At 46.1% G+C, this 25,484-nt stretch overlaps 1 protein-coding gene across 3 annotated transcripts in view; it reads right to left on the reverse strand.

Moving 5' to 3' along the window:
- The window catches only part of Dac (dachshund family transcription factor), a 299,290-nt gene that overhangs the window by 254,722 nt on the left and 19,084 nt on the right, over positions 1 to 25,484 (reverse strand). The gene's annotated exons all lie outside the window — the stretch shown is intronic.

Here is a 25,484-nt window from a genome sequence, read left to right on the forward strand (position 1 = left end):
TACATGTTGCCTTAGAAAAATTACAAGATTTAATTTATTTAGACTTTGCGCGGTTCTTATTGCAATGCGTGCTCTACTAAAGATATTTATTAAATCATTGCTCATGAAAGCGTCTTTATAATTCCAAAAATTGTCGAATAAAAAATCTAGAACCGGTCATTCGACCGATGGTGGTATGTTTAGTGTTAATCACACACCAAACACCGTTCGAGTTCCGATAACTTGCCTCGCAGTTTTTGGTTCGCGATCACTACGAGTCTGTGCGCAAAATAAAAATTATTGCCATCGGTTGCAGGACACTGTAACTATATTTTTTCGGGGGGGGGGGGGCGGAATTTTAATTATTTTTTGAAACCGTCCCTGAAGGATTTGCACGGAAAGTGTGCGGGATGAATTGGAAACAATGTGTATTATTGTCCGACAAATTGCGATTGAAGCGTTCACAGTAATATGTTTTATCGTCGTGTCTAACAAAACGACGACGATTAGTATCGCAATCCGGGGCTCCGGAGGTTCGCACGCGTATTCCTCGCGTCGTTTCCACATTCACGCGGCAGATTTGTGATAAATGGAATGCCGGGAACGCGGCCGGATCGGGAATTCTACGCTCGGGGCTGCCCGCTAATTACAGGGTGGCCCCGAATAAATTACAACCCGACGAAAACGCGGGCTCTCGTGGGTGCGATGACGCATCGAAACCCGATGTCCCCGCTCGTTCCGAGAACAATCAATTCGAAGCTCAATCTCTCCCTTTCACTCTTAAATCAAATGCGGCATTGCTCTTGAGATTCTTTACTGAATATGCGAGACTCGACCTGTTATTCAAACCACATCAAACACCTCAATTGACCAGAATCCGGATACTTTATACAAACTTGGCAATCTTGAGATAAGTGGAAAACGATTCGAGACTGAACAATTGAACATTCAGTTTGTCGATCCACGTCAAATATTCCAAGATTGATCAATTCTGTTTGGCAAACTACATTAAACATTCCAGTTCTCGAGATCGTGTATTGAGGCCGAATAAGTTCGCTATTGAGACTAAAGAAATTCTCTGTTAAGTCTTAAATAAATTCGACCGATTCAAAGGCGATTTCAGGATCGGTCTACTCGGGAAATAATATCTCTTTCAAACCGCGTCAAACATTCCACTTTTACAAATCATCTATTAGACTAGACGAAGCGTCTGTTAAGTCTTAAACACATTCAACCGATTCAAAGACGATTTCGAGAGAAACTAACTCAAAACACAATGTCTCTTTCAAACCACGCCAAACATTCCACTACTTGAGATCCTCCATTAAGGCTGGATAAATTCTCTGTTAAGTCTTAAACAAATTCAACCGACTGAAAGACGATTTGAAGATAGGTCAACTCGGGAAATAACAACTCTTTCAAACCACGCCAAACATTCCACTACTTGAGATCCTCCATTAAGACTGAACTAATTCTCTGTTAAATCCTAAACAATTTCAACCGACTCAAAGACGATTTGAAGATAGGTCAACTCGGGAAATAACAACTCTTTCAAACCACGCCAAACATTCCACTACTTGAGATCCTCCATTAAGACTGAACTAATTCTCTGTTAAATCCTAAACAATTTCAACCGACTCAAAGACGATTTGAAGATTGGTCAACTCGAGAAATAATATTTCTTTCAAACCACGTGAAACATTGCCACCTTCCTAGATCCTCCATTAAACTGTAAGCCTGTCGAAGGATTCGAGCGACTCAAAGACGATGTTAAATCGATCACCCCGCTTTCCTAGATTGCGTATTAAAATTTCGCCACTCGAAAGCCACCCCCGGAGCGATTCGCAGACGATTTCTTAAACCCGTCAAAGCGATTCTTTCGACGAAACGAAGCGTCTCGGTCGTAACTCGCTTAAGTTCCATCTTATCTCGAATACTCGAGCGTTCCCCGCGAGTCGGCATAATGAGAACATCTCACTGTCTCTTCCCCATCCGGAAGACGGATATCATTTCTGAGCTCTCGTCGCGCCTCGCAGGCTCGATTACAACTTTTTATTGCATTTCCATTTCGTTTCCGCGCGCGCAAAGGGGGAAATGGGCTTTGGCTCTCGCGAGAAGAAAAAGACCCGGAGCACCGGTGAAATTGCGAGCGAGATTATTCGGGGCTGCCAGGGGCGTGGAAAGAGGGTAGTTTCTAGCAAGAATGGGGTGTGGGAAGGGGGAGCGGGGAGCAGGGGGGTAAAGAGAGAGGGGCAACGCGTCTCTTTTAAGTCGAAACGCCTGAAATAATTCGTGGATGCGTGAAATCCTTCCCTGGCTGTCCATTCGACGCGATAATCGGGGCGTGAGCGATCTAACAGAGAAAAATAGAGGAGAAGGGGGCAAACAGGGGGTTAAAGAGAAGCGAAGAGGGGTTGGTCGCAGAGATCGCGGCGATTTTAGGGCGCGCGTTTGTCTAGAACGCAGTTTGCCACCGGCGGCAACGTTTGTTGCGAAACGAAAGTGTCTACCACCCGTCGGGCGATCGACGGGGGCGAGAAATTGGGCACCTCCGGGAACGGGGGCCCCGATTTTCGGGGGATGGGGACTCATTTTTGGGGCACGCAGGACGACACCCGCCGCGCGATTATGCGACGCGATCTTTCAGGCACGCTCGAGCGTGCCCGCCACGCGAAAAAACGCTTTTAGCACGAACGGGCCGACGGAACAAATATCGGATTAGCCGGCCCCGATGAGGATCACGATGATGTTTCGATGATGTTTCTTCCCAGATGTCTGCTGGGACGTCCCCTGTCGGGATCATCGTGATGTTTCGATCGATGTTTGAAGGCTGGATCTTTGTTCGACGAGTGGTTTAGTTAATTATAGAGAAATTGGTGAGGCAAGATCTGTCTACAGATTTTATGTTACATAAAATATTTTTATTCAATTTTAAAATAGCTGCTAATCATTTTTCGACATGCACGGGTTAATACCTTTTTATAGAGACTAAAAAACCGCATCGATCGGCGCATACCAAAATGTAAGGCACGGTTAGGTTGCGAAGATATATTTTAGTTTATAATTGGACTGCGACTGAATTTGTTCCAACAATTAAATAGTAAAAATAATTAAAATAGGAAGAGGATGTAAACCCAGCACGAAATGAAGACAAATGGGAATCAACATAGAGCAGAGAGGAAACGGAAGACAATAGATTTGAGTTACTCATCGTGACTCACTGCAAGTCAAGGCTCGAGGCCGGCTTCATAAATTAATAAAACAGGATTGCAAAAATGCAGAGGCGATATAACAGCAGTGGTAATTAAGACGAAATAATGATTCTGAAGCGAGAATAAATTGTTATGATACCTGGAGTCCGACAAAAAATTCTTTCATCTCAGTGTGCACAGGGAAGTCGAATATTTTACAATGTATATGTAAGAACGGAAAAACCATATCGCATTGGAAGTGTCGAACACTTCTCTGGCATTGCATCAAGTGTATTGATAGTCTACGTCACCATCGGTTTCTCATTTTGCATTTTGCAAACCCTCCCTCTATTTTCACTCCTTTCTCAATTAAATTCTTGACTGTTTATGTTTCGCATTCTCAACGCTCCAAAAGCGGCCATTTCGGAATTTTATAAAAATAACAAGAATATATTCCGTGATAGAGCCGTCTTATGTTTACACTCCTCGATATCCGAGTGGGGATAATTCCGCGACATTTATCACCCAGATCTTGGCGACATATATAGAGAAATCGCTGCATCTCGCGAGTGAAAATGTATCGAATAAATTTTCTCTAAACGACTCGTTTACAATCCGAACAATTATAAATTGAAAAAATGAGTACCCGTGATAAGCCCGAGAATTTCCATCGCCCACACAACGACACGGCGGCAGTGCTCGAAACCTGGAAAATTGTCCACTCGGCGGTGCTTGGCGTTGCAATTACCTGCACGTGAACCATACGGTCCGTGTCGCGCGAAGAAGCGATTGCAGAGGGGTTTCGAGCGGATCGGAGCGGATCGGAGCGCGCGACGAAGATCGAAAGCCGTCGCGTCGTCGTCCTCGTCGTCCGCACGAAAAGACGCCGCGCGCCGGCCAATTTTCCGGGAGGGAAACGGGGTGTTTCGATGGGAAGAGGCCTCGAAGATGCGGCGAAGGGGGGTGGAGGGGAATCATGCATAATGCATGGGAAGATCGGTGTATCGGTGACACGCGGTTCCGGCGCTCTCCGCGGCGTGGCAACGGTGACAAACAGGTTTCCAGCATGCGATTCGTTACGCACGACTCGCCGGCCGCGTTCCGTCTCGCGGCTCGAGCGGAAAATCTCGGGGGGCCCCGGACAAAAGGGTACCTGAGTAGTGGGGGGGCCCCGATCGCTAATTACCGGCCAGCGCGATTATCTTGCCGCGCTGAAAAACACCCGGGAACGAACGAGCCCGCCGCGATCCAGGCGCCCAGGGAAACCGAGAACTAACTGGATCGATATCGGGGCCACGCGATGCGTAACGGTCCCTCGAGATATTACATTTCGCGTGAGATACTCGACGGCCATTGTTCAATTTGTTTGCCGACCCCGCTTTTTTCCTACCAAGCTGCGCCTCGTGCTTTCGGCTACAGGCGACAATGCGCTTCTCACCGATTTTTGCGAGTCTCCTGGATCCTCTTGCGCGGTTGCTGCGAGCAATGTGCGCGAGTCGATCAATCGCGGAAGTTAATATTTGTTTAACCTCTTATGTACTGCACGTAACTATTGTGGTGTCCGTGGAAAGCGTCAGAAGGAATGGTTCGAACCACTATAGTGGTTTCCGTGGAAAGCGTCAGTTTGAATGATTCGAACCACTATAGTGGCTTTTCCGTGGAAAGTGGCAGATGGTACGGTTCAAACCACTATAGTGGCTTCCGTGGAAAACGTCAGTTTGAATTATTCAAACCACTATAGTGGCTTTTCCGTGGAAAGCGTCAGAAGGAATGGTTCAAACCACTATAGTGGCTTTTCCGTGCAAAGCGACAGTTTGAATGATACGCACCACTATAGTGGCTTTTCCATGGAAAGCGTCAGATGGAACGGTTCGAACCACTATAGTGGCTTCCATGGAAAACGTCAGTTTGAATTATTCAAACCACTATAGTGGCTTTTCCGTGGAAAGCGTCAGAAGGAATGGTTCGAACCACTATAGTGGTTTCCGAGGAAATTGTCAGTTTGCATGATACGAACCACTATAGTGGCTTTTCCATGGAAAGCGTTAGATGGAACGGTTCGAACCACTATAGTGGCTTCCGTGGAAAACGTCAGTTTGAATTATTCAAGCCACTATAGTGGCTTTTCCGTGGAAAGCGTCAGAAGGAACGGTTCGAACCACTATAGTGGCTTCCGTGGAAAACGTCAGTATGAACGGTTCGAACCACTATAGTGGTTTCCGAGGAAATTGTCAGTTTGAATGATACGAACCACTATAGTGGCTTTTCCATGGAAAGCGTTAGATGGAACGGTTCGAACCACTATAGTGGCTTCCGTGGAAAACGTCAGTTTGAATTATTCAAGCCACTATAGTGGCTTTTCCGTGGAAAGCGTCAGAAGGAACGGTTCGAACCACTATAGTGGCTTCCGTGGAAAACGTCAGTTTGAATGATTCGAACCACTATAGTGGCTTTTCCGTGGAAAGTGGCAGATGGTACGGTTCAAACCACTATAGTGGCTTCCGTGGAAAACGTCAGTTTGAATTATTCAAACCACTATAGTGGCTTTTCCGTGGAAAGCGTCAGAAGGAATGGTTCAAACCACTATAGTGGCTTTTCCGTGCAAAGCGACAGTTTGAATGATACGCACCACTATAGTGGCTTTTCCATGGAAAGCGTCAGATGGAACGGTTCGAACCACTATAGTGGCTTCCATGGAAAACGTCAGTTTGAATTATTCAAACCACTATAGTGGCTTTTCCGTGGAAAGCGTCAGAAGGAATGGTTCGAACCACTATAGTGGTTTCCGAGGAAATTGTCAGTTTGCATGATACGAACCACTATAGTGGCTTTTCCATGGAAAGCGTTAGATGGAACGGTTCGAACCACTATAGTGGCTTCCGTGGAAAACGTCAGTTTGAATTATTCAAGCCACTATAGTGGCTTTTCCGTGGAAAGCGTCAGAAGGAACGGTTCGAACCACTATAGTGGCTTCCGTGGAAAACGTCAGTATGAACGGTTCGAACCACTATAGTGGTTTCCGAGGAAATTGTCAGTTTGAATGATACGAACCACTATAGTGGCTTTTCCATGGAAAGCGTTAGATGGAACGGTTCGAACCACTATAGTGGCTTCCGTGGAAAACGTCAGTTTGAATTATTCAAGCCACTATAGTGGCTTTTCCGTGGAAAGCGTCAGAAGGAACGGTTCGAACCACTATAGTGGCTTCCGTGGAAAACGTCAGTATGAACGGTTCGAACCACTATAGTGGCTTTTTTGCCGTCCGCGGCCAGGCGCGCCGTCCCTGGGAGACGGAGTTGCGGACAAGCGCGCCGTACTGGGGGAGAGAGTCGCGGACAAGCGCGCCGTGCTAAAGAGGTTAATCGTTCAATCAATTCCCAAGGAAATCCACGGTAGCAAAATTCGCGGAAGTATTAAAGGGACCTACCAAGAAGTCCCAGGAGAGAGAGAGAGAGCCCGAAACGACTATGAGGCATGCAACATGCTAGGTTGCACTTTGAGCGCTCGATTCATAAACTCGGCGAAATATTAAATCTCGAGCAACCCGTACTCTTCTCACAGGACATTCATTTTCTGGATTTCCGCTCGACGTTCGACGATGCAACCGGTGCAATTAACGTTTGCGTTCTCCGCACTCGGCGGTGGCAATTCCCCAGGCAATTCCATGGATATTCAGCAGTAAAACTCTCTCATTAGCTGAGAAACGTCGGTCGAACAAGAAAAATGTAACCTCTCGGGCGACTGTGCTTGATACCACCAGCGAATGAAATTAACAATGCGTGGGTAAGCGAATAAAAATGGGAATAAAAAGTCGTTGACGACGAGTCAACACCTCTTCCGCAATTAACAGGTTAAGCACTAAAACCTCTTGCTGGAGGGTCGCGGATGAGGATCGTGGAAGAACGGTGGAAACAGTGTTGCCGGGAATTAGGAGCGAATAAACTGGTTTTACTCGAGCCTCGAAACGACTCGATAATTGCCAGAAAATTAATTTCTCTATGATCCCATTGGACTCTCTTTTTTCGTGTGTTTTACGTGCTTGGTGATTAATGTCTCGAGCAGCCCAGGGTAATGAGGGTAATAAGTGTATAATAATACATTATATACTCCGACGGGTTAAAATTGTTGAGATATCATTTTCGATTCATTAAAATTATTGAACGAAGGAAATGCATCCATTCTTGCACAATCGACTTCGAAAATTGCGTAAAAATAAACATATAGTCGGGAGTAGAAATTGCAGGAAATTGCGTACTAGACAACGGATTAAATGGAAAAAATTAGTAGATGGAATTTAAAACAGTACAAATATTAGAAAAATTTATCCTATATTAGTTTCAAATTATTAATATTATGTTTACGGGATCCGTCAAAATGGCAGATTCTACTATTTTTAATTCACAATTATTGAGATTGTAATGCATGAGGAATTATTCAACAAATTTATTCATTTAATAATTTGGATAGACACATTGCTGTTATATCTATAAAGTAATGCAAAACGGTCACTCTTAGTACCCCGTACACCTAATATTAAACATGCTAAGAAAGGAAATAAATGTCTAATTCCCTCCAATCTGTTGTAATTCACATAAAAAAAAATCTTATTTTGCATAAATACCACACTCATGACACGTCAACAGTAAATTGCAGCTCGACCACATACCTCGACAAAAAAATAATACACTATTATGCTACTAATTGGCTCAGTGATCGAGTCCAACTCTGGTTCAAATCAAACCAGTTTCCCCTAATTACGTAAAACGATAACGATCCAAATCAGTTCCGAGGACAGTAGAATAGATCGTCGACTATAACTGTGCAGTTTGTTGAACGGATCTCGAAAGAAATTGAAAATCAGAGCGAGCGATTAAAGTCGCGGACGACCGGTCACGCTCTTCCGCGCTCGCTCGACATTCCGAAGCGGAGCGGAGCGGTGCGGAGCATTGCGGAGCAGATCAGGGGTTTGTCGGCACGCGATTATCGCGCCGGATCGTCGGATAGATCGTGCCGAAGATTCCGGAGGCGTCGAAACGCGTGGCGAATCGGGGAAAAACGCGTTCTCGGGTCGCTCCCGACAACGTCTCCGGAACGGATCGAGGAGCATGATCGTGCGACCCCGGCCGAAACCGGACGAGAAAAATCGCGCTCGCTGCCGACAGGAAGGTCGGACAGAGAAATCTCGCGGTGTTCTTAATTAGCTTCCTCCGCTAAAGGGGAACGTAGTAGCGCTTCTCGCTTCGCCTTGTCTCGCGCGCCCGCTCGTGCGCTCATTAATATACGGGAACGCGCGAGTCGGGAATACATACGTTAACGCGATTCTTCTCCGCCGAAATCCGCAACTTCGACCTACCATACTCTTCCAATTATTGTATTGGAGACACTGATCTGAAGAGATGTTGATCTCTTGTTGCCGGAATTTTATTGAATTTTACTGAATTTTACTGAATTTTATTTCTTCATTTTCCGTGCGGCACAAAGTTGTGCCTGATGTGTTGTTCTCTCTTCCATATTAATTCGATATTAATTCGAGATCCTTTTTGAAACGGAGTTATTGTATTTTCGCATGCCCTGTGTTAACATTGATTTATACAGTCAGATCATGTGCGAAATGAAATTGCATCTGAAACTGTTTTTGCATCGACGCTAGTGTGGCGAGGTCGTCTGTGAGATGATTTTGTGCTTGAAATTGTTGTTCTTTCTTCGATATTAATTCGAGATCCTCGCCGAAACGGAGTCATTGTATTTGGTACTGTTCTTCCATCAGTACTTATACAGCAAGATCATCCACGAGATAAAATTGTATTGAATTCTGTACTTTGTAACAGGATTGTCTGTGAAATGAAACAACATTGTTGTTCTGGCACAGAAAAGTGATGAAGTCAAATTCTATTTGATAATTGCTACGGTATTACTGTAGCGAGATCGTTTGACAAATGAAGTTACTGTTCTTAATAGTGTTCCATTAATATTAATACAGCAAAATCGCGTGCGAGGTGAAACTGTGCCTTTCATATCACACCTGTGAAATGAAATTATTGGTACTGTGCTCTTGCAGTGACATTAACGTGGGAATAAAACGTCATTTGACATTGTTCTTGCGTAGAAAAATCGACATTGTTCTTGCTTCGACATTAACAGGGAAAAATCGTCTGGTAGTTTATGTGTCCCTGCTTCGATATTAGACTCCAAGTGCGGGTCCCGAGCAGGGGCGGCTCGAGTCAAGCGGGGGCCCCAAGCGAAAAATTTTGGGGGCCTCAAAGGCTCAAGTTAGAGGTTGCAAGAAAACTCGCATAAAGTTATTAGGAGAAAAGAGAGGGGAGCCCAGGTGGCCGCTTAGTCCGCTCACCTTTGAACCCGCGACCGGTCCCGAGGAGTCTTTTAGCGTAATGTCTCCATCGACAGTAGCTCCCGGAGTGTATCATGAAACGGAATCAGGCCGGAATCGAGGCTCGAGGTGGTAGTTTCGCTCGCGAGTCGCTCGGCGCGGGCATACGGCTCAAGCACAATGAGACTCGGCATTAATTAACGAGGGAATTAGCATCGCCGAGCGCGGGGTTAGCGAACGGCAGTGATTACGTTTTAATGATAGCAACCGTCAGCGGTCGGAACACACAGTAGCTGTGCGGGCAAGGAACATCAGCGCCACCGGTAAAACACAGAGAGAGACAAAGAGACAAAGAGAGAGAGAGAGAGAGAGAGAGAGAGCATGTTGCTGATTCCTCGGGTTGTTGGCTGCGCGGCTCCTAATCTAAGATCTATTCCTCTTTTTCGCGCTCTGCCTTCCTCGTTCGCGCCTCGCCTAGGCGAACAGGCCTTTATCTTTTTACGATTGTGCGATCCGCGACTTCTCTCGGTCGTTCTCCCCACCCACGTCGCCCGGGACTCAGACCCAGGTGGATTCTTCATGGGACCGAGGTGTGAATGAGATCTTCGGGAACCACGATTTCTCAAGAGTTAGCTGAATCGCTTCTTCTCTTTCCTCTGTTTTCGCGCCGGGGCTCCTATGAAATTGGCTAACAAGCTTGTTAAATGTTAACAGTAACGGCTTGTTAACCTGACAGCTGCTCTGAAATTCATTCATATCCGACTGACCCCTGACACTCGCTCCTTTTCCCATTTGTACGGTGCTCAACACTATGTTGTTCAAGCATGCGATCGGAGCCTCTGATCCGCGATGAAAACCTCGAGGAATTCAACCGTGGATATCGCCTAAGTAGCGTATTCAAAAAATATTTAGACGTTAGGCTCCAAGAAACAATTCTAGAAAATAGTATAATCCAGGTGGACCCTTAAGACTAGGTTTACGGGACACTAAATATGCCTATTCTATGCTACTTTATAAAAATAACGAACATCTGTCCAAATTTTTTGGCCATTTCGTTTACAATATGTGAATTCTCGATATATGTCAACAACACGGGACTCGCCAACGTCGTTTATCGTCCAGGAGACATACCCGAGCTCTGTTATGTTTACTCGGCGTCCGAGTGGGGATAATTCCGCGTCGTTTATCATCCAGGCCTTGGCGACATATATAGAGAAATCGTCGTACACCCAAAGAAATAAATTTGTTGAATAATTTCGTGCATCTTCACAATTCTGATAATTGTGTATTAAGAACAGTAGAACCCGTCATTTTGACCTAGTGTTAAAAAACCTGGTGTTAAAAAATGAAATTGAAGAAAGTTGGGACCTCAAACTATCACACAAGTTTGCTACCCATAAACAATTGCAGCAAAATGATAAGAAGGCTCGACGCGAGACCAAGGAGTAACACTGAGCTTGAAATTTGCATTTTCGTGCTCAATGAGTATGAACGCTCCAGTTCGCAAGACGTGCGACCATAACACGGCGCGCGACCATAAGGCGGAAGAACAGCGTAGAAGAACAGTGGAGAAGAACAGTGGAGAAGAAGAGCGGAGAAGAACAGCCTCGAAGAAAACATTGGAGCAACAGCCCTTCGAGAGCAGGCTCGTTTTAATCGTTCGCGGACGTAATTACGGAACGCGTCGCAATAATCGAACGCATTGTCCGGCTGCAAAAAAAGAGGGTCCGGTGGCGTTTCTTCAGGGCCGATCCTTCGACTCGAGTGCCCTCCAAGATGAGAAGAGAGAGAGAGTGAGAGAAGGGCTGCGTCCTTTGCGGTCCACGGACGGCGCTCGATCCTCCTGTCCGCGTCGAGATACGCTTCATTATCGAGCGCTAAACGGCCGTCTCTCGTAAGCGACAATACCGCCGCCACCGGAACCTCACCCTTGAAATTAGTTTTGTTCCCGTGCCGGCGACAATGGACGCTCGTTTTCGGCCTCCGAGAAGAAGTCCCCCGTTATTGTTATTACCGCTTCAACATCGACAAATTAACCAGCGCTTCGCGCACACAGCAACTGATCAGACCAACAATTAACACTAGGTCCACCAGACCCGTCAAGATGACGGGTCCTAGTATTTTTAATTTACAATTATTAAGATACACCCATGAGGAATTGTTCAACACCTCTTTGGGTGTATGCTATTAAAAAAGAAATAGCTAAAAATTTGGGCAGCACATTCTTGGTATTTTTATAAAGTACAGTGATTTCTCTATATATGTCGCCAAGGCCTGGACGATAAACGTCGCGGAATTATCCCCACTACCGTGGGGGAATCCCCGTGAAGGGACACGGAGTTTGACAGGGCTAGGACGTCGAGGAGTGTAATGTTAACACGGCTCGGGTATGTCTCCTGGACGATATATGTCGCTGGCAAGACCCCTGTTGTTGACATATATCGAGAATTCACTGTGGTGTAAAATAGTAATTTTTAGTGCTCCGTAAACCTAGCGTTAACAGCGAACCTACCGAACAAAATAGATTCACGACTTTTTCTCTAACAATTCGTGAGGTTACAGAAATATTGTAGTACACAATCTTTATTAAAAAAAAAAATTCTATGAAATCGGAATAAATGCTGGATTAACCCGAAAGCAAAGTAAGCACTTAGGATCTCTCCTAAGGCTGGGGGGCACGACAGAAATTTTCTAAATTTCACATTTTTTACGTAATAATACTATTACGTTTCGCAACAATATTTCCAAGTGTGTCCGAGTGGAAAGAAAGATAGAATAATTAAAAAGATGGAAATCAACAAGTGTGCTCTTAGGAGAGGGGAAGGCACGACAGAAATTTTCTAAATTTCACATTTTTTAGGTAATAATACTATTACGTTTCGCAACAATATTTCCAAGTGTGTGCGAGTGGAAAGAACGAAAGAATAATTGGAAAGATGGAAATCACTAATGCTCTAATTTCTGTTTTTAGTACTTTTTAGTCAAATCTTCAAAAATTCATCAAAAATCGTACAGGCCCCACCAAGAGTTGAGAGTATAAGGGGGCCTAAAAATTGTTCTAGTGCTTGTAGGGCCCCCCTAACGGTCTCAATTCGGCACTGGAATGAATTCACAGGAACATACTTCAGGCGTTTAAACGAATTGCAAAAGGCTCGAATAAAAATATGACTTCGCAGAACCGAATTTGCAGTCGCAGGAACGAAAGTTTGAGCGATCGGAGGATTCCGTTCGCTGTCGTCGTTCCGCTCTAAGTTTCCCACCGCCGTGTATCGATCAATGACACTGGCGTTTCGAACAATGCGACCCCGTTTCGGTATTACGGTCATCAGTCATTCGGTATAAATATTAAATTCGCTAAAAAACCCGTCGCCGCTGGGGTCGAAGTTGCACCGTCAGCCGAGTATATAAAAGGCGGGGCCAGCTGATCGACGTCCACGATCGAAGGGTCCCGGATCTTCCCGAGGATCGCAGTCGTTCCTAGAATCGATCCTCAACGATACTCTCTCTCTCTCTCTCTCCCTCCCTCTCTCTCTCTCTGTTTTATAAAGAGATCGTCTAAGAACGTCGCAAAAATTGTTCTGGAACATCTGTCCGCGTCGAAGAACAATTCTTCAACTCTTCAAGTAACGGACGCCTTGTGTTTGCGCGCACAAGGTACAATACCTCACTGTTGCTACTTATTCGGAGACTATTGTTTCCTGAATTAAGGTCCAAGCACGCTCGAGTATAAGACGAGACGTCTTTCTTCTTCAAGAGCGCGTGGCTCGTTCAATCATCAGAATCTTTGTGCCAGCTCCATGGACGAATAAAAATCGGAGAAGATGTCTCTTCAGGAAAATGTCCCTTTCGCGTCCGCCGAATGAATAATAAAGTCTTCCAAGTGTCGTTACAAAATTAGATCGCAGAATAAAAAAATGTATCGGTCTGAAAAATCGCCGCGAGTCCGCTCGACTGGAAGAGGCTCGGGACCGGTTCGAGGGATCGGCGAATTCGCGGGCGGAAGATGGACTCGGAATCGCGATAAAGCTGGCCGGGTATACCTGCGGATTTCCTGTTCCTGCCGGCGGCCGCCCGCTGTTCGAATGTTTCAACGAATCTCGCTTAAATCCCGCGTGTAATCGCGTTCGTTCCAGCGGAACGGCGAGTTCCGCAGCTTCTGGACGAGACGATGCGCGCCGCTCGTTCCCATGCGGGGGCCTAAACGCGCCGAATGTATTCCCGGTGCGGGCCGGGTCTCGGCCCGGGCCCGTGTCGGGCTGCAGGGAATCATTAACGAATCATTATCGTTGCGGCTCCGGTTCCCCGTTCTCTCTCTCTCTCTCTCTCTCTCTCTCTCTCTCTCTCTTTCTCTTTCTGTTCCTCTCGGCGAGGCCTAGAGAACCAACCCGGTGAAACAAAACCATTAATGATTTCTATTTGTATTCGTTTGTTGGTTCGTTTAGCGGGGCGAGAGGGCCCCGGAGCCAAGTCCCCAGTGAGTTATGTGAGAAGTTCGCTTATTTTCGTTAAGCCGAACTCCCGCGGCGCGAACAAATCGTCCTACGCTGCCGGGTCCCGGCCGCGCACACCGAGCTTTGTTTCTTCTTTCTGTTTCTTCGGGTTCCCGATTCGCTCTTCTCAAGGGCTTTTGTCTCTCGGCCACCGCGAGATCGACTCTGTTTTTCCGAGCCGCTTCCTCTCTGGCCGAACGAATCCGTCAGGCAAACGCAGAAACAAAGCGCGGAATCTTTCGGAACACGAACGCAAGGAGTTCGATTCGAGAGACAATGGGCACAGGTGAAAGCACCTTTCCCATTAGAAATGCTTCTTCTTGCCGCGGCGATACACGATTCCTGCTTCGGAGAACTGCGTCCTGCAATTTACTTCGTGATCCACTTCGCCACTCAGATCCATCTCGGTGTACTTCGTCTCGCGAGCTGTGCTTCGTTCTGCAATTCACTTCGTGATCTACTTCGGGGTCTAGTTTTAACTCGACTGAGTTGGGATCGTGTGCTAAAATTTCCCTGCGACAGGATTCAGTATGAGACCACTGCCATTGTGTGGGATAAAAATTGTCCTCATCGATTTGGAGATTCAGTTATTTAAAAATTATTTCAGTTCACTTCGTGATCTACTTCGGGGTCTAGTTTTACCGGATTCAGTTGGGATCGTGTGCTAAAATTTTCCCTAGTGCGACAGGATTCAGTGTTGGACCATTGCCATTATGTGGGGTAAAAATTGTCCTCATCGGTTTGGAGATTCAGTTATGTAAAAATTATTTCCGTTCGCTTCGTGATCTACTTCGGGGTCTAGTTTTACCGGATTCAGTTGGGATCGTGTGCTAAAATTTTCCCTAGTGCGACAGGATTCAGTCTTGGACTATTGCCATTATGTGGGGTAAAAATTGTCCTCATCGATTTGGAGATTCAGTTATTAAAAAATTATTTCTTCTCAGGCCTTGGAGAAGTTGCTCGCATTTAACACTGAACCTACCACGGTCAGAATGACCGGTTTCCTGTTTCACAATTATTGAAATTATGAAAACGTTTTGCATAGGAAATCACTGAACTGACTTCTTTATTTAAAGCGTTAACTGCCTCGTCAGTCACATATTACTGACACTGATTTTTGACTAGGTTCAGACATTCATTTTTATTGATACATATCCAGATAAACCGAATTTTATTAAGATCTCTGGAATTCAAAAGGGTAAAAACAGCATCCCCTATAATACATTTAAAATTTCTATTTTCCCTTTCATTAATTAAATTACTCTGATTTTGTAAGAATCTGATATCTGAAGTACGAATCAATGTAAGCAATGACGTATACAGTGTACGATGTATGATCGATGTGTGCAGCGCAATGAATGTTCTAATGTATGTAACAGTTATTGTCTTTTGTCATTCCTTCCACTGTCTTCATGAAATGTTGTTCGCATTCATACTTGTTCCATAGAATACATTTGTTACTAGTTATTGCGTAAATATTCTGCGTCAATTCTGTCAGAATCTCCGGGAATGATATGTGGCACTTAACGTGTCACATATTCTAATGAAAATCGTACAAAGTTAAAATAAATTCAATCTTCTCCCCCTCGTATAAGACGTGTTTCACTTTTATATGTTTTATATGCTTGGTAGGTTCAGCGTTAATTTCTTCCTCTTTTTCTCGGTCGGTTCCCTTTTTTATTCTTCGTCGAACAAACTCTGGTTATTTATCGGCGACGATCCGCGAAGCGGCCGCGGCGGCGGCTGAGCCAATATCGTTAGCGGCGCCGCGGATGTTGGTAGTGCCGCGATTAGGATAGCCGGTCTCCTCCGGACTATCCGCGAGTACTCGAGCGACTCCGACGCTCTTCATCTGTCAAAACAACGGTTCCTCGATCGTCCTGGACGGTGTTTATCGCGATTTCAAACACGTGGGCGGCCGCCGGAGCTGGGAACCTCGTGAATTACTCTCGTGGCTTTCCAAAGCCTTTGAGAGAGTCTGCTCTCTCGCGGATGATTGCCGGCCAGACCTCCTCGAAGAGGATGATGCCGCGCTACGGAGATGCTGTGCGCTCGGGAACGCAGAACTCGGCGAACTATGCGGACGTCGGGGAAAGAGCACTATGAATTATCACGATTATTCTGGAATCCATAATGACTCCGACAGCGGGGCCTGCTAACAGGAATATTTTTATGTTCTATACTCCGCTTCGCTTGTCGATTCTTTGAACATAATTTTGGTTACGTTTCTGCGTGACGAGAACTGCGTGATCAACAGTAAAATTACCGGATCAGTTAAAATGACTTGAATCCAATTTTTTTCTTTTAGAAGTAGTGGAATTATAAATATGTTTCCGTGAGAACATTTTTTAATAAACCTCTCTGTCGAAGTAGATATTCAAACGAGATTAAACAACGTAAATCTAAACGAAATACGAAATGTAAACGAACGTAATTTTGTTGTTAATATAAGGCAACGTATGCTAGTTGTATTTAATGCTAGGTTGTTCTAGTGTTAACACTGAACCTACCAAGCGTTAACAGTATCTGGCGAATATTGCATTATAAAAATGACAGCCCTGAATTTATTGAGATTGTCCGTGAATTTCGATATAGTAAACTCTTGGGCAAGGAAGTTCTACTATTTTCCCTAAATGAATTCTTGTAGTTTCAATAATTGTAAAATATAAAACCGGTCATTTTGACCGTGGTAAGTTTAGTGTTAAACGACGAGAAAGAAGAAAAATTGTGGCCAGAAAGTAGCCCATCAATCATGGCAATACAATCAGTTGAATCTGCGAGAAAATCTTAATGCTTCTCGAGGCACTTAACACTAGGTATACGGGACCCGTCAAAATGACGGTTTTTAGTATTTTCAATTTAAAATTATTAAGCATGCATACGTGAGAAATTATTTCGCAAATTTATTTCCTTGGGTATATATTATTTTAAAAATATTGCTAAGAATGAAGGCAGCACGTCCCTAGTGTCAAACTCGAGGTCACGGGTTCTGGACGTGTATTGAGGACACACATACACACTAATATATCCATATTTTAATCCGTGTGCTTCTTCATACACGGATAATACAGTGTCTACTCGATATATGTCCAGAACACGGATCTAGCCGCTGACATACATCGTCCAGGAGATACAGTGATTTCTCTATATATGTCGCCAACGCCTCGATGATAAACGACGCGGAATTATCTCCACTACCGCGAGGGTATACTCAGTGAGAGGTCAAGAAGCTCGAGAGACCTTGGTCACCGAGGAGTGTAAGGTCGCGTGGATGAAAGTGTAGTATCTCCTGGCCGATATATGTCCGTGGCTAGACCCGTGTTTTGGACATATATCGAGTAAATACTGTACTATTCTTTGACCCACGCCGAACGTAGAAAAGGACAACTAGTGGTCCCGGTTCGAGGCTCCTCACGGGGTATACTCCGCGACAGTGGGGATAATTCCGCGACGTTTATCATCCAGGCCTTGGCGACATATATAGAGAAATCTCTGTATACCCCGCCGCAGTAGTTCCGGGACTTCTATCGCCCAGAGATTTCGGACATATATAGAAAAATCACAGTATACCCCGCCGCAGTGGGGAAGGTGCTGCGACTCTTATCACCTAGTCATTTGCGACACATATAAAGTACTGTATACGTTTTCCCGAATGTTGAAGTTCATACGCTTGTTATCCGTATAGTTTGATATACACGTCATCTTGTACTTCAGTGGCCGGATATATTAATTACACGTGTGTTTTCAATGCACGTGAAACACGGGTATCGTCTAATTTAACCCCGTGCTCCCCTACCTAATTATCCAGATGCCCATAAAGAGCGCAAGGTCTAAAAATTGCAATGGTAATCGAAGCGACTCGCTGGCACGCACGATTTGCTGCGCAAAGAAAGCTGAACAACGGCTCCGCGAAGATCTCGAAAGCGGACTGGTGGAAACACGGCGATCGAGGAGACCGTATCGAGTCGAGGTCAATCAGTTCGGACACGGTCGCGAATAATAATAATCGTGATCTCTCTCTCTCTCTCTCTCTCTCTCTCACTCTCGCGCGCGCGCACACACGTTCCAATTTAAATAGGAGCTGGCGCGGGTTCCCTGCGAAGAGGAGTCACGGGAGCAAAAGAAGGTATGCGCGTCGGCAGAGAGGAGCGTTCCCGTGTATACGCGCGGAGGAGAGAAGTTCCTCTCCTATACCTGAATATACCCTCGGAGGCACTGACAGAAAGCGTTCCGCCCACAAAAGTAATCTCGAGCCTCGGCAACCGACAGAGACAGAGCGATCAGGCAGGTCGAGGGACGAGGAGAGAGCGCCGCACACCTGATTCATCAGCGTGGAATAAATCGAAAGACGGGCCAAAAACAAAACGAGCCACCGGCGCGTACCCGTTCCCACCCACCCCCCTCCCATCCCACCGTCGATCTCTCGATCCTTCTCCTCGGAAGAGGATCGCCGATTTCTCTATCTCTTTCGTCGCCCTCGCGGTAATCCGGCACGATGCATCCTGGGACCCTTTTCTCCGTGTCCGATTCACTCTCTTCGCGTGTAGGTGTCCGCATATCTCTCTCTCTTTCCTTTTATCAGGGACTCCTCCGGGTCCCAGGTACGGGGGCCCGACCCACTCTCGTATATAAATTACATTTTTAATTTCCCGCCAAGACAAATGATTTAATTTATTCTATCAATTATTGGCGCGCAACCGATGCTCTAGGGTGGGACCTTGTTTGCTTTTCATCCCGATCGAGCCACCAATCTCGATTCTCCACGGGCCTTTCGCGATCGTCGTTTTCCCCGTTCGATCGCGCGCGCGCGCCATTGATTCCGCCGCGCCGATCGAACACGCTAATTGAGAGATAGAGCCGGGGGTTGACTCTCCGCGGATCTGTCTCGCAGGATCGCTGATGGATCGAGGAAACGAGGCATTACTTTTGCACCGGCAGAGTTCAGACTACTCCCGGGGAACCGGTTCGACGTCTGGGCCCGGGCCCTAGGTCAGTTATTCAAAAACTGAAATATCGCCTCATTAACGGCAGCTCGTTTGCGAAACACTATTGCCCAAGAATTGGTTCTCTGTGGGTCTTTCTAATTCGACATGGGCGGGGACTTGTGATTCTCGTGTCTCGCGGCCTTTGGGACTGCTATCCGAGCGTCGATAAACGTCCTTTATTGATATCGAACCTGTTCCACGCCGATTCCGAACCCTGCTATTCGTGTCTCTTTATGGCCTCCCACAATTAATTCCCGGAGCCGTTTCAACACCTCGGCTACCCGGAAAGATTGCGAATTTGTATGCAAATCGGATGTTTACGCGTTTAATTTAGAGTCGTGCATACTTTGAATTCGGCCAGATTGAATTTTAGATGAGAAATGAGCGGTGTATCGGTACGGAAAGATCTTCCGCTGACACCGCGGGTCGGAACGCCGTGTCCAAGATGGCGGCGAGCTAGAGGAACCGCGACGATCCGGCGCGAAACCCTGACAGTTCAACGCGAGCGGCAATTTGTAATTTTTCGGGGTTAATCGAACGATGATATACTGCGAACGGCTTCGAGAAACCGAACCCTTCGTAATTACACGTTTATGCTCTTGCTGCCGGTCCGCAGGAGTCGTGACGATCGGAACCGATTTCTTCCTCATATAAATTCTATTTCAAAATGTGCTCTCGAATACTCGAAAAATTTCTTGCAACCAGACACTGCTAAACAATGAAATCTTTACCACATTTAGTACAACTATTCTCGGATTAAAGGATTATTTTTATTTTTGGATTTTACACCAGTGTCAATACAAAAATGTATTTCCTTGAAGGAGGTCATTCCTGAGATCATTTATAATAATTTCTTCCTTTACGAAAATGTTCTCCGCCGCTCCGATAAGAAGTTATTAAGGAAAATCGCGGACCAATCAGAGCGCGGCTACAGCTGACAAATTCCAAGGCGACGGTAGGCCCCGTTGAGCGCGGCGTTGGCATTGGCCGAGCCGGAATCGGTCCGTTGTTACGAGCCCCCTGATTGGACCTCGTTTGTCGTTAATAACTCCTTAACGAGGCCGCGGAGAAAATTTTCGCGAAGGAAAAAGTTTCTTCGAATGACCTGAGGAATCACCCCCTTCGAGGAAATACATTTCTGGGACATACTATATAAACAGTAGCTGTTACTAGTCGTTAAAGAGCTACCTAATGCGATTTTTATTATTAATAACACCAATGCTGCGTCACCAATAAAATGGTTCTCAGTTGTAAGGACTTTTCGCGTGGTTTTAAACAACAAATCCAACCACGTAGGAAGTGTTTCGGAGCCCCGTTCTCGTTGCAGGACACGTTGGCGCGAACGCATGAATTTTTAACGGTAACCTTTTAATGAAACGGCTGTTGTTCGTATGTTGAATTCAGGTTGGTTTTCGGGGTTTAAACCGTTCTAACAGCGGGGAGCGTATCCGGCGGCCGCAACAATGGTTTTTCACAAGGGTTGCCCGGGCTCGGCGCGCAATTTCGTCGGGAATAAACGACAGTTTAATGCCCCGCGAATCTAATAAGTCAGCCATCCCTGGCCCGGAGGATCTCTCCTCTACCAGTTCAATTTCTCTCTGGTCCGTCTCGGGCTCGGGCTCGGGCTCGGGCTCGGACTCGGGTTCGGCCCAGGAAAAATGTAGCCGTCGATACGGGACGCTGCGGAACCGGGACTAGATGTATCAACGTCGGCAGTTAATAACACCTCCTCGCGAGCCTGGTTCTTCGGGGTCCGCGACCGTAACAACGGCCGTGAAACGCCGCCAGGTAATTCGGTACAATGATATAATTACACGTCGCCGGCGATTATCTCGATTGCTCGTATCATAGGCGAGCCGAGCGTCAAGAACCGCGCGTTACGCGTCGCGTCGATCCCCCTAACCACTGGAAAACGTTCTTCGACGCTTCCACCGCCTAAGAGATTCTCCAGGCGATGGTTAAACACAAGGTGCAACACGACTGGACGTGTTTTCACAGCCTTTGGGGAAGATGTTAATTAAAAATTACTGCCGGAATTCTGCCCGGGAGATTCAAGCATGGAGATCCGTTTCTATCGAATTTTGAACGGTGGGAACTATGGGTACGGAGATTTGAGACTTTTGCTGTGAAAAAGTCTTTTTGCACCATTTTTAATTGGTGAGTTATGCACCGCAGCAATTTTATTTAACGCTAGAACTGCCAAACAATAATTGCAACTGGCATACATTGCCTTATGGTAACTACAAAATTGCATTTGTTTAGGTTTCGTACCAGTTCTGTTTATCGCTTTGACTGCCGAAGTAGAAACTTCAAAAATTCCATAAAATCAAAGTGAGTTATTTAATGAAACAAAAATTGCAAAAAATTGAATGTCCTCCAACTTTCTTGCATTTTATAGATGCTAATCAAATTTGGTACAATGAATATGTTAACGTAACAATTCATTTTAAAACCTGGACAGATAATTCCGTCACCCACGTATGGGTTACATGCCAGTCAACGTGTTAATGCTCTACTTCGATACAGAAGTTTATTAAAAAATTTTCTCATGGAAATATATTTATAATCTCATTATTTCTAAAAGAAAATATTAGGAGCAAGTCATTTTGACTCCTCCGGTGGTTCTACTGTTAATATCGGACCACACGAATTTTTCTGAGAAGATAGAACAATGGGAACAAAATTTGAAATTTGTTCAACGTTGACAATTTTCGATAAAAGTTTCGTAATGTATATAATCGACGCAGAACTGCAACCCTCCGAGGTCTGCTTTGACCCAGGGTATTGAAATCAGCATTCGATTGCTCGGTTTCTAATTAAGGTTTATATTTAAGCAGCTGGTGTATTAGAAATAATGGACAGCTTAAAGTGTCCACAAGAAGTACCTTCAGACATGTTTATGTTTCAGAAAATGGACAAATAAAGCATTGAATGAGAACATCATCGACTATTACAAAAATAGCAGCGACCAATGAGGAACGAGGACCAGCTAGCGACGAGGACAGCGAGGAAGCCTGAAGGGTCATCGGTAGATAAATTTCGAGGGCCAGGGATTGTTTGGCCGAACTTTGAACCGATTCCAGATCGACCTGTGCTCAGGTATTCCGCCGGCTCGTGGATATTTCACGGCAATTTAACACGCGAGCGTTCCTCGCGCGTCCTCTTACGTCACCGGTGATCTCGCGAAGATTCGGCTGGGTCGTCGCAGAGGGCGGAGAATAAGGCGAAAGAGTAAAACAGAGTGATAGAGGAGAAGAGAGAGGAAGAGAGAGAGAGAGAGAGAGAGAGAGAGAGGTGAGTTTCGTGCTGAGCTCGCCTCGCGGCCGGTTCCGCGCCAATTAATCATCGTCCCGCGCGGCTAAGAGGCCAATTAAGCCCCGCTTTTGCAAGTCTGATTGTCCGTACGTGCGATCCGCGGGCGCAAGGTCCGCCTAGCCTGCTCCGTGCTTTATCTATCGCGACCGCGCTCGAATTAAAATGTACTTTATGGCCGCGTCCGCCGATAACGATCCCCTCTCCTGTGCCCTAACCCCGCAGCCTGCCCATCGAAATCACCAGATTCCTCATCCATAATTCAGGGATCGCTGCGCGTCGCGAATTCTTCGATCATCGGCTGCTTGACACGCTGGATCCAAGCTGCGAGATCCGTCGAAATTACTCTTCCGAAATTACCATTGAAGATCTCAAGAAAGGTAGATTCCAGGTAGATTCAAGGTAGGTTCAAGATATGTCCTTTGGGGACCCGTGGCTAGAAGTAGGCTGAGCAATTTTACCATTAAAATAGAGTTTAGGGAACGTTGACGTTGTTCTCAAAGTATAAAACCTACGGCAGAACTAGGCACGGTTGGGGCCCCTCAAACGCTTGATACCCCCTCCAACGTCTCTTACGTGCAGCGCGCACCGTAACGGCGCATAGTGGAAGGGGACAGTTGACGTTGTTCTCGAAGTGAAGTATCTAAGGCAGAACTAGGCACGGTTGGGGCCCCTCAAACGCTTGATACCCCCTCCAACGTCTCTTACTTGCAGCGCGCACCGTAACGGCGCATACTGGAGGGGACAGTGGTCGCTATGGTGGGGAGAGTTTTGTCCCAATTCAGGCCTGATCCAGGGCTTCCGCCGACGACGTCACAATAGAAACAATGAGAACAAAATCCCTACTAGGATCCTACAAAAGAATGAACCGTTCCCCATCTTTCTCCGAAACCATCCCACACGTGAAACAAAAATACCAAAAGCCTCTATTTCAAAATAACAGCAAAATCCCTTTCAGAACCAAGCGTGGTGCTTTCAATCTTCCCCACCCATCGACTCCCTAGCACCCAAAATCTCCACAAAAAAAAAAAAGAAAAACACAAGCAATCTAACATCCAACGATCTAACATCATCTGCCAAACGCTGACATCCGAGAGCAGGAATGGCGCCGAAATTCCCAGTGGTTTCGGGCCTAGATGTGTGTATCCCTCCTAACGAGTGTCTAAAAAATCATCGGGCCTAACAATAAGTCGACGTCGTCGAGGTTACGGTTGGAAAGAAGAAGAAGAAGAAGCAGAAGAACAAGAAGAAGAAGAAGAAGAAGAAGGAAAAGAGAAAGTGAAAGAAGAAGAAGAAGAAGAAGAAGAAACGGAAACGAGAGTGAGGAACGCGGAGGAGGCGTGCGTGCAACACGCGAGCTGACCGCACGCGTGTAAAGATGGCTCCCCGAGCTGACGAGCCGAGCGAGGCGCCGTCTTCGAGTTCGACTTCGAGACTTCGACTTGCACAAAACGGTGGCTGCGCGCCTTCGAAAACCGACTCAACCACCCCTTGTACGTATGTCGACGGCTATCACGGCCCGTCCGTGATACACACAGCAGAGAGAGAGAGAGAGAGAGAGAGAGAGAGAGAGAAAGAGAGAGTGAGCGAGAGGGGGAGGGAGAGAAGTCCGGACGTCTCTCAGGGTTGGGAATCGGGCTGTCGTTGATTGACGCGCGACGTTACGCCAAACTCCGCGGGCACGCGAGCCGAGCAAACGGGCCCGGCCTCGCTTGTGAGTCTTGCTCCCGATTGGCAGCGATTTCGCCTCGGTAACTGGCAAACAATCCCGGGCTCTCTCGAGATACCAACGGCCGAAGGGGGAAACGGTCTGTACACGAAGTCGGAAAGAGAGAGAGAGAGAGAGAGAGAGAGGGAGAGAGAGAGAGAGAGAGTATTCGATTCGCGAATCAAGGCAGAGTCGAGACTCGCGAATCCCACCGGGATATCTAGACGCGAAACCATGCTGCCGATTATAGTGCCGACTATATCCTGCCCGGCTACCAGATTACTAGATTACAGTCGTACCAGACGTTACCCTCCTACGGACTACCTTCGAACGAGTAGCTTCAAGCTAGAACTGTTCTCTCTTTCTCTCTTTCTCTCTCTCTCTCTCTCTCTCTCTCTCTTTCTCTCGCTCTCGTACTATTGGGTTCGCGAGCGAGCGAGACGACTCGTGCGAGAATGCGCGAGCACCAACGCTCGCTCTCTTCTCGGTGCGCTATGGAATTCATCGACAATTTTCGCGAGACCCTCGATTCCGCGTATCGAGATCTCCGCCAGATCACGAGGATCCTGTTCGATCGGGCCGATTAGAGATCGGCCGCGATCCGCTTCGACCTCGCCGCGACAATCTGTTCCGGGGAATCCGCAATCGAGCTGCGAGAACCTCCGTACTTTATTCTTTGACGATTGGGTGCTTAACCCTAGCACTCCCAAGGGGTGGGGGGCTCCTAGAACCCATAGGTTGGAAAACTTTTTCTAAACTACTTATCTTGGGTGAAACATTCTCAAAAAATTATCTATTCTCGCTTGTATATTCAAGTTTAATATTCCGAAGTCCCGTTGCTACAGTGTTTTCTCTATATATGTCGCCAAGATCTGGATGATAAATGTCACAGATATCATCCCCACTACCGCGGGGTATAATTCTTGAAGAGCCAAGTCCGTGAGACCTTGGAGGAGTGTAAACATAACACAGCTAGAGTATGTCACCTGGACGATACATGTCGCTGGCAAGACCCGTGTTGTTGACATATATCGAGAATTCGCTGTACAAGGTGGGACGTTATAAACAGCTTTTGAAGACAGCATAAAATGCATCAGATGAAAATTACACTTGGTATCTAAGCACCAAGCAAAATCTAATGTTACTAATTATTCGATTTCTGGAGACGTCAAGGAGATATGAAGGTCAACTCTGTTTTTCTTTTTATTAAATATAACGGTTATGGCTTTTTATCAGGTACAGAGTTTCAAGACGAATACAGTGACCTACCACGGAGGTCATTCAAGTTCAACTGCAATAGAAAATAAAATGTTCATATATAGACAGTTAAGTATTGCGAAACCTTTTTTCAAAAATAATTCTTTTCAGGAGAAACGAGTAAACAAATGGGTTCGTGGAGACCCTCCCTTAGGAATCCGCGTGACGGCTGGAGGCTTGGCAGTGCTAAGGTTAATACGTTTGCTTGCCTTTTATTCCCGTTGAAAAATACAG

Source organism: Halictus rubicundus, chromosome 13 (assembly GCF_050948215.1).
Source record: "Halictus rubicundus isolate RS-2024b chromosome 13, iyHalRubi1_principal, whole genome shotgun sequence".
In the NCBI taxonomy this organism is placed as follows: Eukaryota; Metazoa; Arthropoda; class Insecta; order Hymenoptera; family Halictidae; genus Halictus; species Halictus rubicundus.